The sequence below is a fragment of the Galeopterus variegatus genome, unplaced genomic scaffold (genome assembly GCF_000696425.1).
Source record: "Galeopterus variegatus unplaced genomic scaffold, G_variegatus-3.0.2 Scaffold90, whole genome shotgun sequence".
NCBI lineage: Eukaryota > Metazoa > Chordata > Mammalia > Dermoptera > Cynocephalidae > Galeopterus > Galeopterus variegatus.
Window position 1 is genome coordinate 131,465 of NW_007726201.1, and position 13,654 is coordinate 145,118.

General features: G+C 37.2%; 1 pseudogene; it reads left to right on the forward strand.

Moving 5' to 3' along the window:
- Positions 1–13,007, forward strand: part of LOC103597306 — a 23,005-nt pseudogene extending 9,998 nt beyond the window's left edge.
- Positions 13,008–13,654: the final 647 nt, after the last annotated feature.

The following is a 13,654-nucleotide window of genomic DNA, read 5'->3' on the forward strand; positions in this document are numbered from 1 at the left end:
GATATCAGAGTTTCATCCATTATTGCAGTCTTAAATCAGAGAGCCCTTGGGAAACATCTGCGTCTACCACAAATTATAATATAGCTATAAAATCTTTTCTGTAGTAAGTAATTTTCCATGAAAACAACACTTCTCAGTCTTCCTGGACATAGCTGAAACATGATTTAGATTGCAATTGGGCTTTTTGTGCATTTTTAAAATGGTAAGGAAACCTCAAATTTCCTAAGCATTGTGCATTTTTAGTCTTACTTAGCTTTACTTCTCAGTAAAGTCCCATCTTAGGAAAGGGACTTCATTCCCAGAGGTAATTTTTGACTTTATCCTTCAGGAGGCTAAGGTTGGTTTATGAACTGTTTACATGTCTAAGAAAAGTCCTTTGGACAGAGAGAAGACAACCATTCTCTATTTTTCCTGAAAACAAGATAAGCTGCATTTGAGTCCAAACTGGAAATGAAGAATGAGGATCAAATATTGGGACATTTATTCTTACGGCTAGTGTGAACTGAAATGGATCTCCTATAGTGGGGAACATTAGAAAAGATCTTCTATACTACACACAATTCAGAGATTTTTAATCTGATCTAGTTCAGATGTAGTCCTACCTAAAGGCAAAGGTATGCATTACATATCCCATCCCCAAAGGCCCCACTAGCCTAAGACCTAATCCCAGATAAAAATAGAGATCAAGACCCCAATGTAGAAGACGACGTCACTTAAGTAGGAATGAAAAGACCAGTTCTCATTCAGTCAACAAGAAATTTGGATTCCTCTAGGGAAATTCCAGTACACTCTGTCACTGTGGGTTTTCTTACTCGTCATAGACACCAAGAGATAGGTGAAAAGTGTTCAGGACTTCATATTTTGTTGCTTTTCAGAGACTGACTTTTTAAAATAAAGAATTTAAAGACAGTTAAGGTGGCAAAGAGGTCACTGAGTGAGAATGCGTCCCAAGCATTAACAGCTGCAGAAGTGAGAAGACAGCATCTCCTAGGACTGAAGGACTAGAGTGAGCAAAATACGAGGGGAGCTGATGAGAGATTAGAGTGGAGAGAGACAGAACTAGATCAAGGTGCACTGCAGGCCATGCCAAGAAATTTGGAGTTTAGTTTAAGAACTGGGGAAGCCATTGACAGGTGTTAAGTAGGAAAGCAACATGACTAAGTTTGCGTTTTGAAAACTCATAGCGTGGAGAACAACTTGCCAGGGAGCAAGGGCAGTGAGTTATGAGTCTGTGGAGCAGTCCAGGTGAGAGACACTGGTATGTAGACAGAGATGGCAGCAATGGACATGAAGAGAAGTAAATGGACTCATGCACTATGTAGGAAAGAAAATGGAAAAACTGTAGCAATGGATTGGTTATGATAGGAGGTAATGGAGAAGAACCATGGGGGGGCTTTTATTCGAGCAATAACTTGAGCAGTAGTGCTGTCACATAGTGAGCCAGGAAATAGCTGGAAGAAAATAAAATTCCAGGAGACACAGAATCAGCATACTGAGTTCAGCCACAAATAAATGGCTACTGAAGCCATGACAATGGAGAAGATCTCCCAAAGATAGAGAAATCAGACCTCGTAGTTTGCTGAGAACACTTCTACTTATTGTATGCCGTCCCAATATCCTGTCCAGTTCAGCATTTGTCCCAGATGTTTTCTAGCTTGGTAAACTATTATTTTAGCTATTTGCTTTAAAATATGCTGGAATGAGCTTGATAGACTTCCATTTCATATGCCTCGCTTCTGACATGGTCTCATAAGTTATTGAGAAGACAGAATTCTCACTTAAACACATGGTAAAATCTAAATGATGACCACTAATAATTCATGTTTTTCTTCTGACCATTTTCATACACAGCATAATTAATCCCTCTCTTTCAAGGACAGCATGGAGGGTGCCTGCTGATAAAACAGAATGCATTAAGATATAGGCAGCCAGGTACAGGTGACTTCTTTTATCTGGGAGGAGTGGCATGGAAGAATTGCTCAATGCTGCCGCTGGTGGCCACTTGGTATATCTATCAGTTGCACCCAGACAATTACATGGCTTTTGAGACACACAAGGCCACCAGGCCACCAGCCACTAGGGTCAGTGGGAGACATACAAAATTACAAACTAGGGAGATATGAGAAAATTATATGAGAAATAAGCATGGGAAATAGAGGCCTAGCAGTCCTGACATAAAATGTAGAGTAGTCTGAACATTCTTGCTAAAGTGGTTTTGGTTACTTAGAGTATTCTGTAAATCTATAGTAATTTATTTTATTGTTTGAAATACTTTTTTTTATTTTTTATTAAATGCTTTCAGCAGAAATTATCTGAAAAATAAATTGCATGTTTAATAAAATTTAAGTACTGAATATCCATTTCTCATGAAAGTTGATGATGAATGTATAACTTGTACAAAATTCCATCCAGTGCTGTCCAGGGGCTACAGTGATATCAGTGACCACATGAAAATGAAAAACATGTATCTGCTAAAGATTTAACAATTATTTTAATAAGACTGTGCCCAGAGATGTGATTTAACATGTACAAAAAAAAGCCTTAGTGACTTAAGCTAAAGAGAAGAAAGTATTGGGCTGGCCCAGTGGCGCACTGGATAAGTGCGCCGCTTGGGAAGCGCGGCAGCGCTCCCCCCTGAGGGTTCGGATCCCACATACAGACCGGTTCCCGCTCACTGGCTGAGCGAGGCGCGGGAGCAACACCGAGGGTTGCGATCCCGTTGCCGGTCCCGGTCCGGTATGGGGGCAACACTGAGGGTTGCGATCCGTTGCCGGACACGGAAAAAGACAAAAAAAAAAAACATGTACAGAGGCAAGGGAGACTTTGATACTGCTCTGAAAGCAGGATTTTTCATTTATATCAAATGATTATTTTTTTTTAATGTCACTCATTTTCAGTTTCAGATTTTCTTGTGCACATATAAAAAATGAAATGACAATGATAAGCATTGGTTCCATTAGAAGAAGAAAGTTGCCAACTATTAAATGAGGATAATTTTATATCAGTAGCATTGCATGATTCAAATAGAAAATTGGTTGGTTCCAATGATGTTGGATCTTTTTCATTCAATTTATCAAAGTTTATTTAGCCAACGGGGATATATCTGACATTACTGTGAAGGCTAAGGTAAATTTAGTTTAAAATTCAACACTAAAGAAAAAATCATTTGTTTCTGAGGTGGTAATATGCATACAAAGTGTTTTGGAACACAACATCATGATAAAACAATGTTTTTACTAAATAAAAAGTCTAAGGAGCAGAAATGTACTTGAAATTAATTGTGGTACACACATACTTCATAGTTGTGTCCAAAACAATCTGCAATATTAAATATACGAATGTATGTTTATTCCCACAGTTAGAGTAACAAAACAAAATATTTCTGTGAGGAAACAAATGAAAAATACAAGAATAGTTTTAGTGCAGTGGTATGCAATTTATATTTCCTAACATAGACTGGATTTTCTCAATGTTCGAGCTCTGACAAAATACTAAGTCAGTGCCCTACAACCATATTAAATTTTTAGTAGTTGATACCTCTAGATTTTTATTACATTTTGGTCAGACTTGTTCGGAAAACCCTTAGTAAAAACATTCGATGAGAAGAGCCAATAATTTGGAAAACAAAACAAAAAAACACTTAGTTTTAAAGGTTTATTGAAAATAAAGCTTGCCAACAAGGATTTATTATTTCTCCAAAGGAAGAGGAGAACTTGACGAATTCAGCAATAAGACCTCAAATGACGTACAAATTCTATAGGTGGAATTCTGTAGTGGCTTTTCATAATATCCCAACTCCTTAAAAGCTATTTGGATGGAGTTTCTGTTTTAAATTAATAGATTTATATTCAGTACTAAAATGAAATAAAGCAGCCTACACTTTTCCAGCATCTAAACTTGGCTAAACACTCCAAAATATCTTAACGAAAAACAATATATTTGACAAATTTTTTTCATGTAAAAATATTGGCTGAAGAAATGTACTCCAAATGAAGCACTTGGGTTTAAATATTTACATTCTAAAACTCAGAATATCTTCCATTTAGCAGAATTTTCTCTGAGCTTACCTTGTACCTCAGCATTTGTAGAGAGAGTAATTTTTTCAATTAAACATAGATTCTTTAGAGAAGAATCTATTGCAGGTATCAATTTAATTGGAAGTTTAATAATAAAATACAACTTGGAAGAAGATTACAGGTGATTTTACTTAAAAATTAAAATAATAAGATCATATTGATAAAAATACATTATTGGCGGGAAAAAGACACCCATAACCCAGCTTTAGAGAAAGTTAAGGCTAAGAAACATATCAGAGAAAGTAATTATGAACTAAAGATAATTATTCTGGTTATTTTTAATATTCAAGTAATTTAGACATTTTATTTTTAAAATAACTTTTAATTTTGAAAACAGCTTTTAATAGAATTATAAATTCATCAAAGATTAAATTTATTATTCAATAAATATTTATTTATTTATTTATTTATTTTTAGAAAAACCTGGTTTATTAAAATCAAAAGAATTTTGTAAGACAAAAGATACTATAAACAACCATTAAGGACAAGTAAAGCCATCATCTCTCATAGGAAATTCAAATGGCCAATAATCAGTTTAAAATATGCTCAACCCATGGGGATGATCAGGGAAGCACAGACCACATACCCCTTGCAACCGCTAATCATAAAATTTTAATATGTCGGTGCCCCCTTTTATCCTAAAACCATTCCATTTGGATAATAAATTAAACTTTCAACCTACCCAGGGATAAAGTTGATAGTGAAAATATAAGAGGGTCTTACAGGTTCCTAGTAGCACCAATATTTAATGTTGGGATAAAGACAGAGATGGAGAGAGAAGGGGATGAGGGTGGTAGAGGAACATAGGATCTCAAAAGACAAGCCAAGAAATATTTTGAAAAGAAGGAGTAATTCGTGGTGCCAAATATGACCTAAAAGGAAACAAACAAACAAAAAACCCTGAATACTAAAAAGTATTCATTACATGTAGCAATGGTGGGAGTCATTTGTAACTTGGACTTGAACAATTTGGGTAGAAAGGAGCAGGAAAGACAGAATCCAAATTGCATGTGCTGCAGAGCTAGGTTGTGAGAGGTTAAGGCATTATTTTTAGTAAGTTTCACTAGAAACCAAACAGTTTAACTGTGAAGGGGAACTGGGACTTACCTGCAGAAAGGTGTGGTCAAGGAAGGGACTTTGCAAGTTGGAAGAGGCCTGAGCGTGTCTATACTCAGATGGGAAGGGATCAGTAGAAGAAAAGTTATAAATACAGGAAAAAGAGGACAAAACTCATAGGACAGTGACTGAGGAAAATGACAGGGACTGGAGACGGATGGAAGGATTAGCCTTAGAAGGAGGAACAATGTTTTCACTGTAACAGAAAAAGAAAAGGTGTGGGTGCTTGCAACAAGCAAACAGGTTTGTAGGTTACGGTCTGGTTTGTAGACTTAGCAACGAAAATTTGATGGAGCTTCCTTCTGACAGTTTCTCTCTCTGACACAGGTCCTCTGTCAACCTGGGTCAGTAGAATCAGGAAGCGAGAGATTTAAGGTGAGTGGTGAGGAGGTGAAATGGTTGCAAAGAACAGAAGAGCCAGCTGACTGAAGAAACGTAACAGACCTGCCAACAATATTAACTCATGTGTTGACCATGAATTCATAATGATACTAAAAATAACAACATGGTGTTCTAGACCAGGGATTAATTTCTCTGGTATAAGAAGATAGAAGAATCCATTCAGAATCCATTCGGAGCTAATTAACACACCCCTTTCCTCGCATACTTATTTTCTCTTACTACTCAAGGTCATCACTCTTTCACTTACCTCATTTCTCTCTTTCATCATCAGTTCTTTCCTTCCTACTGGATCCTTCCTATCTGTGGACAAGTATGCTTCCATTTGTTGCTTCCACAAAAAAATAAACAAAAACTCTCTCCATTCTACTTCTCTAGCTACTGCTCCTTTTCTTTACTTCCCTTTAAGAAGAAAACTCAGAAGAATTGCATATACTCGCTCTCTATCTGTACAATTTCCCCTCCATTCTTTTTTTAACCCACTCCCATCAGTCATCCCCGCTATGCCATCTAAACTGCTCTCACTAATTTCACTGATGACCTACTCATTGCTAAAAGCAGTGACCAGTCCTTCAGTCTCGCTCTCTCAGCAGCGTTTGGCATAGTTGGCCACACCCTCCTCCTTCTAGCATGTTCTTTATGTGTCTTCCAGGACATCACCCACTCTCTTTTTTGTACTCCTACCCTGCTGGCCAATACTTCTCAGAATCCTTTAGTAGTTCCTTTTTATCTCACCCCTTAAATGTTAGATTTCCTTAGGGCTCAGCCCCTGGACCTCCTCTTGTTATCTACACTGACTCCCTTGAAAATTTCATCCAGACTCATGTCTATAAATACTGTCGACTGATAACTCCCTAATACCTACCTCTAGCTCAGACACGAGTTCTAGATTCATATATCCAGTCATCTACTTAACATCTCTACCTGGATGTCTAATAGGTGTCTCAGACTAACACATCCAAGATTGAGTTCTTGATCTTTCCCCAAAACTATTTCTCCCATGGTCTTCACACTTCAGTCAATTCCTTTTCCCCCCCCTAATTGTTCAACCCCAAGACCTTAGCATCATCTTTGACTTACCTTCCTTTCTCATTCCACATCCAATTGGTTAGCAAAGCAACCCATAACTTCTTACCACCTCTACTGCTACCACCTGGCATCAGCTACCATTACCGTTGTCAATATTATTTCAATTGCCCTATAATAAGTCTCCCTTCTTCTAACCTTGCTTTTCTACAGTCTGTGTTAGCACAGCATCTAGAGTGATCCTGTTAAAATATTTATCAGATCACAACACTTCTCTGTTCAAAACTTTCAATGGCTTCCCGTATCTTACACGATTCATTATATAAACTAAGAGGCCTCACACAATCTGCTCCCCTCCCCACTGCGGTGTGCTGAAGCCGGTCCATACCAGCTCCCAATTGAGCCAATTGTTACATCTGCAGAAATTTTGTGAGCCAATAATTAAACACAACCATTATAAAACCTGCAATTAAATAAATTATATCACAAAGAAAAGTAATAAATACTCATAACTCATCACTTTTTAATTATTTTAGTACATTTTACCATTATTTATGCTGTTGAGGTATTTATATCTATATTACCTGTATGGTGGAAATGCTATGCAATTGTGTGCATCTCTTTCCAACTCCATATTCAGTGGTGTTAGGTTGGAAGTTTGAAATTGGCTATGGTGAGAATATTTATACCACAGAAACTGGCAAATGCTACAATTCAGGGCTTCCCTCCCCCCCAAAGAATCCAGTTGTTAAACATTTAGCAGCACACCACTGCTCCCTCCCCTCACGCACATGCATACACACTCATGACTACTCTGACCTCCTCTCCTGCTGTTGTCCCCAGGGGCACTCCAATCCAGCCACACAGGCCTTCTCTCCTGCTTCTCAAACACACCAGGAATGCACCCAGCTCAGAGCTTTGGCATTTGCTGTTGTCACTGCCTCAACTGCTCTTCCTCCAGGTATCTGCTACCTCACCTCCTTCCAGTCTTTAGTCAAATGTCACCTTCTCAGTGAAGCCTTCTCTGGCCAAGAACAAAAATTTAAAAATCATATTCCCTATTTTCTTTTCTTGCTTTATTTTTCTCCTTAGCACTTACTATCAGGTAATGTAATAAATATTACATTTAACTTGTTTATTATCTATCTCTCCAACTAGAATGCAAGCTCTACAAGAAATAGAATTTTCATCAGTTTTGTTCACTGTTATATCTCCAACAACTGGAATAGTGACTAACTCATAAATATTTGTTAAATATTTACTTTATTGAAGGAATAAGTAATTAATGATTTATTAAATAATATTTAGTTAATAGATATATACATCTGCTGTAAACATGAAACACACAGAAATGACAAACATTAACTTCTCTATAGTTTAGTGAGTAAGAACATGCAGGAGGAGAAGTGGAATATAACAATTTCTACAATATTTCATTTCTTTGAAAAAGAAGAAAAAAAAACACTGAATGAAAAGACATACCACAGACTAGGAGAAAACATTTGCAAAACTCATATCCAAAAAAAGAACTTGTATACAGAATATGTACTGAATTCTCAAAATCTGACAATAAGAAAAAAACAACCCAACTTTAAATATATATATATATATGTGTGTGTGTGTAAACAAAGATTTGAACAAACTCTTCACCAAAAGAAATATATGGATGGATGGCAAATAAGTTCTAAAAAGACATTCAACATCATTTGTCATTACAGAAATAAAAATTAAAACCATAATGAGTTACTTTTCTATACCTATTTGAGTGGCTAAAATATTTTTTTAAAAAGCTGGCAATACTAAATGCTGACAAGGAAGGGGAGTAGCTAGAACTCTTATACATTGCCATTGGGGATAAAAAATGGTTCAGATATTCTAAACTAATTGGGCAGTTCTTACAAAGTTAAATACACGCTTATGATATGACCCAGCAATCTTACTTCTAGGCATTTACCCTAGAGAAATTAAAACTTATGTTCACACAAAAACCTGTATTCAAATATTTATAGCAGCATTATTCATAATTGCCAAATACTAAAAAAAAAAAAAATCAAGTGTCCTTCAGTGAGTAAAAGGTATGGTACATCCACACAATGGAATACACTTGCCAATAAAAAGAATTGACATATTGGTATGCATAGCATGCATTATATGGAGTGAAGGAAGTCAGTCTTCTGATGTCACCTGCTGTTGGATTCCATTTATAGGACATTCTGACAGAGGCAAAGACATCTGGACAAAGAACAGATCAGTTGTAGCCAGAAGTTGAGGTAGGGGAAGGTTTTACTGCCAAAGGGTAGCACAAGGTAATTTTGGGGGTGATGAAACTGTTTTTTTTTTTTTTTTAGTGGGGGTTATACAAATCTATACATGTGTTAAAACTCAGAGTTTTGCAACAAGAAGAGTATTTTACTCTTGTAGAGCTAGGGCTATGTCTGGAGCTCGCAGACCCCTCGAGCCCATTCACAAACCCTTCACACCCAGGTCTATGAGCTGGGTAACTAGCAAAAAGGTCCTTGGAGCCTTGGTTGAAGAAGGAATAGTCTTTATTCAGCACACACAACACTATGAGCTAAGCAGTCCACAGGGAAACTCCAAAACTCAACTGCTACCAGCAAAGTCCAAACAAAAACTGAGTAGCTGCCAGCAGAGTAAGCATGCTCTATCTTTAGATGTGAGCTCTCTGCCAGCCAGCCTGCTTCACAAAGTGAAGAACACACAATAGCATCAAGCTAAAAAGATATATTGGTGCACGTGTGCACTAACTCCACCCACACAACTTGTTTACAAGAAACGTCAAGGGAGCCTGACTAAATAATCCTATTTTCCACACAACTCTATATAAATTTAAAAAATAAATAAGGATAATTGTAACTAAAAAGACATCTGAAACAAATAATTGCAAAATATTATCATCTTGTAGTTTATTTGGTGGTTCTATAAATCTGTTATATTGTCACCTATACTTTACCACATTTAAAATATATCCTGACTAAAAACTTAAGAATTGAAAAATTAATATTAATGTAGTCTCAGTCAACTGAGAACTGTGTACTGTCACTTATTCATTACCCTGGTTAGGTTTATGACCACATTAGTCCCAAGAGATCACTGGAGTTGCAGCATTTGACCTTCAGTGTACTGATAAGCATATATGATAGCTATTAAATTGATGTCCTAATGTCAAAATGACAATGATTACCTCAAAGCCACTATTTTTACTCATGTATAATGTTTTATTCATTAGAGAGTTAAACCTTCCATTGGGCATTTGTAATTAAGAGACATTTTAATACAATAAGTCTTTTTTTCTTAAGTTGTTTAATAAATTGAGATTTGATACAACATTATGTGCTACATTAATTGCCATAGATGAATGAGAAAAGGAAAGGTGAATATGACTTGTAAATGATGCATTAAAACTAACTGAAGAGCCAGTGACTTCACAGCACACTGTACAAAGTTTGCTGGAAGTTGAAAGAGGAAAGTAGTGGGAAAACTGAGGCATCACAGAGCCACATCATAATCAAGTGTAGACATGCCAAATTCACTGTCTGAATTTAATTTGACATTCAGTTTGATTGTATGAGTATATAGCATTAAAGAATTTATTCCTAGTTTTATGTTTGTTCATACATATTTAAGTAACATTATCCTACAAACAATCTGTGCCAATACTAGGGATTCAGGAGATTCTTTTCCTTTTAATACTTCAGAACCACTACCCTAAAGCAGTTTATTCTGCAAAGGAATTACTTTCACAAGAGTAAAAATGCTTCATGCTTTGCAAATTCAAGTTGTCTTTTTTTCTTCAAAATGCTATATGAGTTCAAGCATGTTTTCGGCCTGGGGCAAGCAGACCAGCCGGCTCCTATTGATGGAAGGACAATTGGTTGGGAGTCCTTTTCAGGCCACAGAGCTTCCGCAGATCAGAGAGCAGCTGGCCTCAGCAGCTGAGCTGGCTCTGCCTCCTCGCCCCCAGGGCCCTGCAGTCCTTGTCAGTACAGCACACCACTTTAATGCCTAAAGTCTATTTCCCCTAAAACTCCATCCAGATCCCAGAGCACGCACTTACTAATTTCCTTACTGGCAGTATAAGTACCTAAACTAAGAATTTGACTCTGGGTCATCTTAGTTAGCCTCTTCTAAAAAATTCAACCTGCTTCCCGTAAATTCCATATGATCAGACATTTAGATACTTTGATGTTGTTCCTCCCCACACCCACCTCTCAGTTTTACTCACATTCTTTCATTCAGCAAATATTTACTGAGTACCTACTATGTGCTAGCTGCAGTGATGATGGGATATCTGAAAACTTCAGTTTCTCCCATTTTTTCCCTTCCCCTGACAATGATTTACAAATATTCCTTAGCACCTGTTAATATTAATATTTTCTAGTTGCACATCTTAGTTTCCCCATCTTGTGGCCTTCACTGTTGTTGCCACCATGCCTGGCCGTGCCTTGACACCTGGTTTCATTGCTCCAGATAAAGCAAGAAGAATTGTCTCACTAACAAGATTACATTCCTTAACTCCCCAAAAGAGGGGTCTTATTCTGTCTCTTAAGTGCCACAAATATGTCAACTGTTTTTTGTTTTCTAAAGTGTCTCTCCCTTTTTCCATAAAAACAAAACAACAGAAAAGCTTAAGATAATTTCCTTGAGTACCCAGTAAGAGGACATTTTAAATGGCACAAAATAATTTTGTATCCAAAAGGGTCCTTGTTACTAGACCTATATATGAATCCTTGTACTGAATCCAAGTAGGGCCACTCTATCACTTCAAAGTGACTCAGTTAGCTGCTCAATTTGATCAATGTCCAGAGGGTTGACTATTTCCTTCAAAAATCTCTGTTCCAGCACCAACCAGCACCTCCAATAAGTCTGGTTATGTCCTTACAAGAGTCTCCGTAGACAATTGTCACTCAAAAAGTTTGCAGAATTTGATAATGAACTTCATAATATTATACCAGGCATAAAGAGAAAATCTGAGCTATAACCAAGCTATGTAGATTTTATTTGCCCAACCTTTAAATGCAATTATTCTTTAATTCCCTTTACACTTCCCAACTTCAAAAATACCTCACATTTAAACAAAACACACAAGAACACAATTTTTCTACTGAACACTAATCAGTCAATCAATCAATCAAAGTAGCTACCTGTAAAAAGTAAACAGTAAGCAATAGCGGGAAATATTTGCATAGTGCCTTAGTACTTAAATTTGGGGGTTCAATGTGTGTATGTTTTTTTTAAATTGCTATTTTGTAGAAATCAGAAATCAATTTTTTCTATCTACTGAAAATGAATAATTCTGTTTCTAGTAGTGTTTGCATTTTTAAACCAAAAAAAAAAAAAAGGAAAAAACATGTATCTTACAACAGACAATTTGAACACCCTATGGAATGCCACATGATGGATTTTACCTGAAATTTCTGAATAGTCTTCCAAGTTATCAAATGCTACTTTTTCAACTAGAGAAGATGGTCAGTTTCTCCATCAGTACCTTCTCGTTTCATATTCCACCCTGCAAGGGAAAAAATAGCATCTTTGTAGAGTCTCAAGACAAGAAATCTATTACTCCAAAAAGCTGGGTGCACGGGTCTCTCTAGCTGACTTTTCAAACCTTCTGTTGTCAGTTTGGCGGCAGTTCTAGTATGTTTTGGCCTATTTTACTGGCTTCAGCTCAGCTCATGCTGACACATTATAGATGGCTGAATTCAATATCAGGGTAGACAATTTATGAGCACTTATAATCCTACACCACCCACGTACAATAAAACCTGAAATCAAACTATGGATATTCCCTGCTACAATGTGAAAATCTCCATCTTCCCCATACCTCACTTTTCCAGATTACTTTTTGCAAGGCTTGAGTGCTCACAGGCAGGAGCCAGGGAACAGGAAGGCATTTTTCATAGCCTGAAGCATTCCTTTGATTGCAGCTCTCTCGTGAGCAAGATATTTCCCCTATGACCCTTTCCACCCATGTCACTGTGAGTTTTCACACAAAACTACAAAGAGCTGAAAAACCCTGACCACACACCAGCCACGCAACAATAAGAAGGTATAACTGTGAGTGTCAGCGTGCACATTTTTAAATTTGACCTTGAGCTGAACAACAACAACAAAAAAAAACAGTATGAAGAGGAAATGTCAGAGACCTACCGGGAATGAGCTATATCTGGAATAAATGATTTCGCTTTCCATCCCCTACTCTGTTGTTTTAGGTTTCTTCCAATTTCCATTTTACAAAATTGGGCTGTTGACACACCACATATCTGTCTGTCAACAGGATTCCCAGTAGACTCCCAGCGGCATGAAGGGCCAGGGTTGATTGACAGACATCAGGTCAAGAATCTAGGCCAGAAGGCGGCTTACAGGAAGTGAATCCTGGTGAGCAGAAGCTGAAGTGAGTTGAGAAGAGACCAAGATATGGAAGGCTAAGAAGGCCAGTCATCTCAATAGAACTTTCCCGAACAGAAGTATCCAGAGCAATGGAGCAAGAGGTGTAGGATTTTTCCAGAAGAGATCATGGAGCTGATTCTGGGGCAGCAACAGTTAGACTGGCATTCGGATTGTTTCAGAGATTTGACCTGGATCTGAGAGGAACCTGGAAAAGCTGACTGAGTATTCACAAATTTCTCAGTGCTGGACAGTTTGAGAATAAGACAGGCCAGTGTTACAAAACCCACACTCACACCAAGGGTTTAAATTGCCTTGAGGTAACTGTGGAGAAATGCTATGTAACTGTGATTTACTTATATTTTTATGATTTTTTCAATCCTCATCTTTATTTATTTAATGATTTTTTGAGCTTCTACTATGGTGCTCACAATTCCATAGAAAAGAGAGCAAATGTGGTCCCTGAATGCAAGGACTTGTTTAATGAGATTATAAACTCCATAACAGTAGAGTCTTTGTTTTGTTCAGTTCCATATTATCAGAGCTTAGAACAGTGTCTGGCACACAAGTGTTTATTAAATATTTGATGAATGAAGTGCTGGCCAATTATCTCACTTGGGAGAATGTAGTGC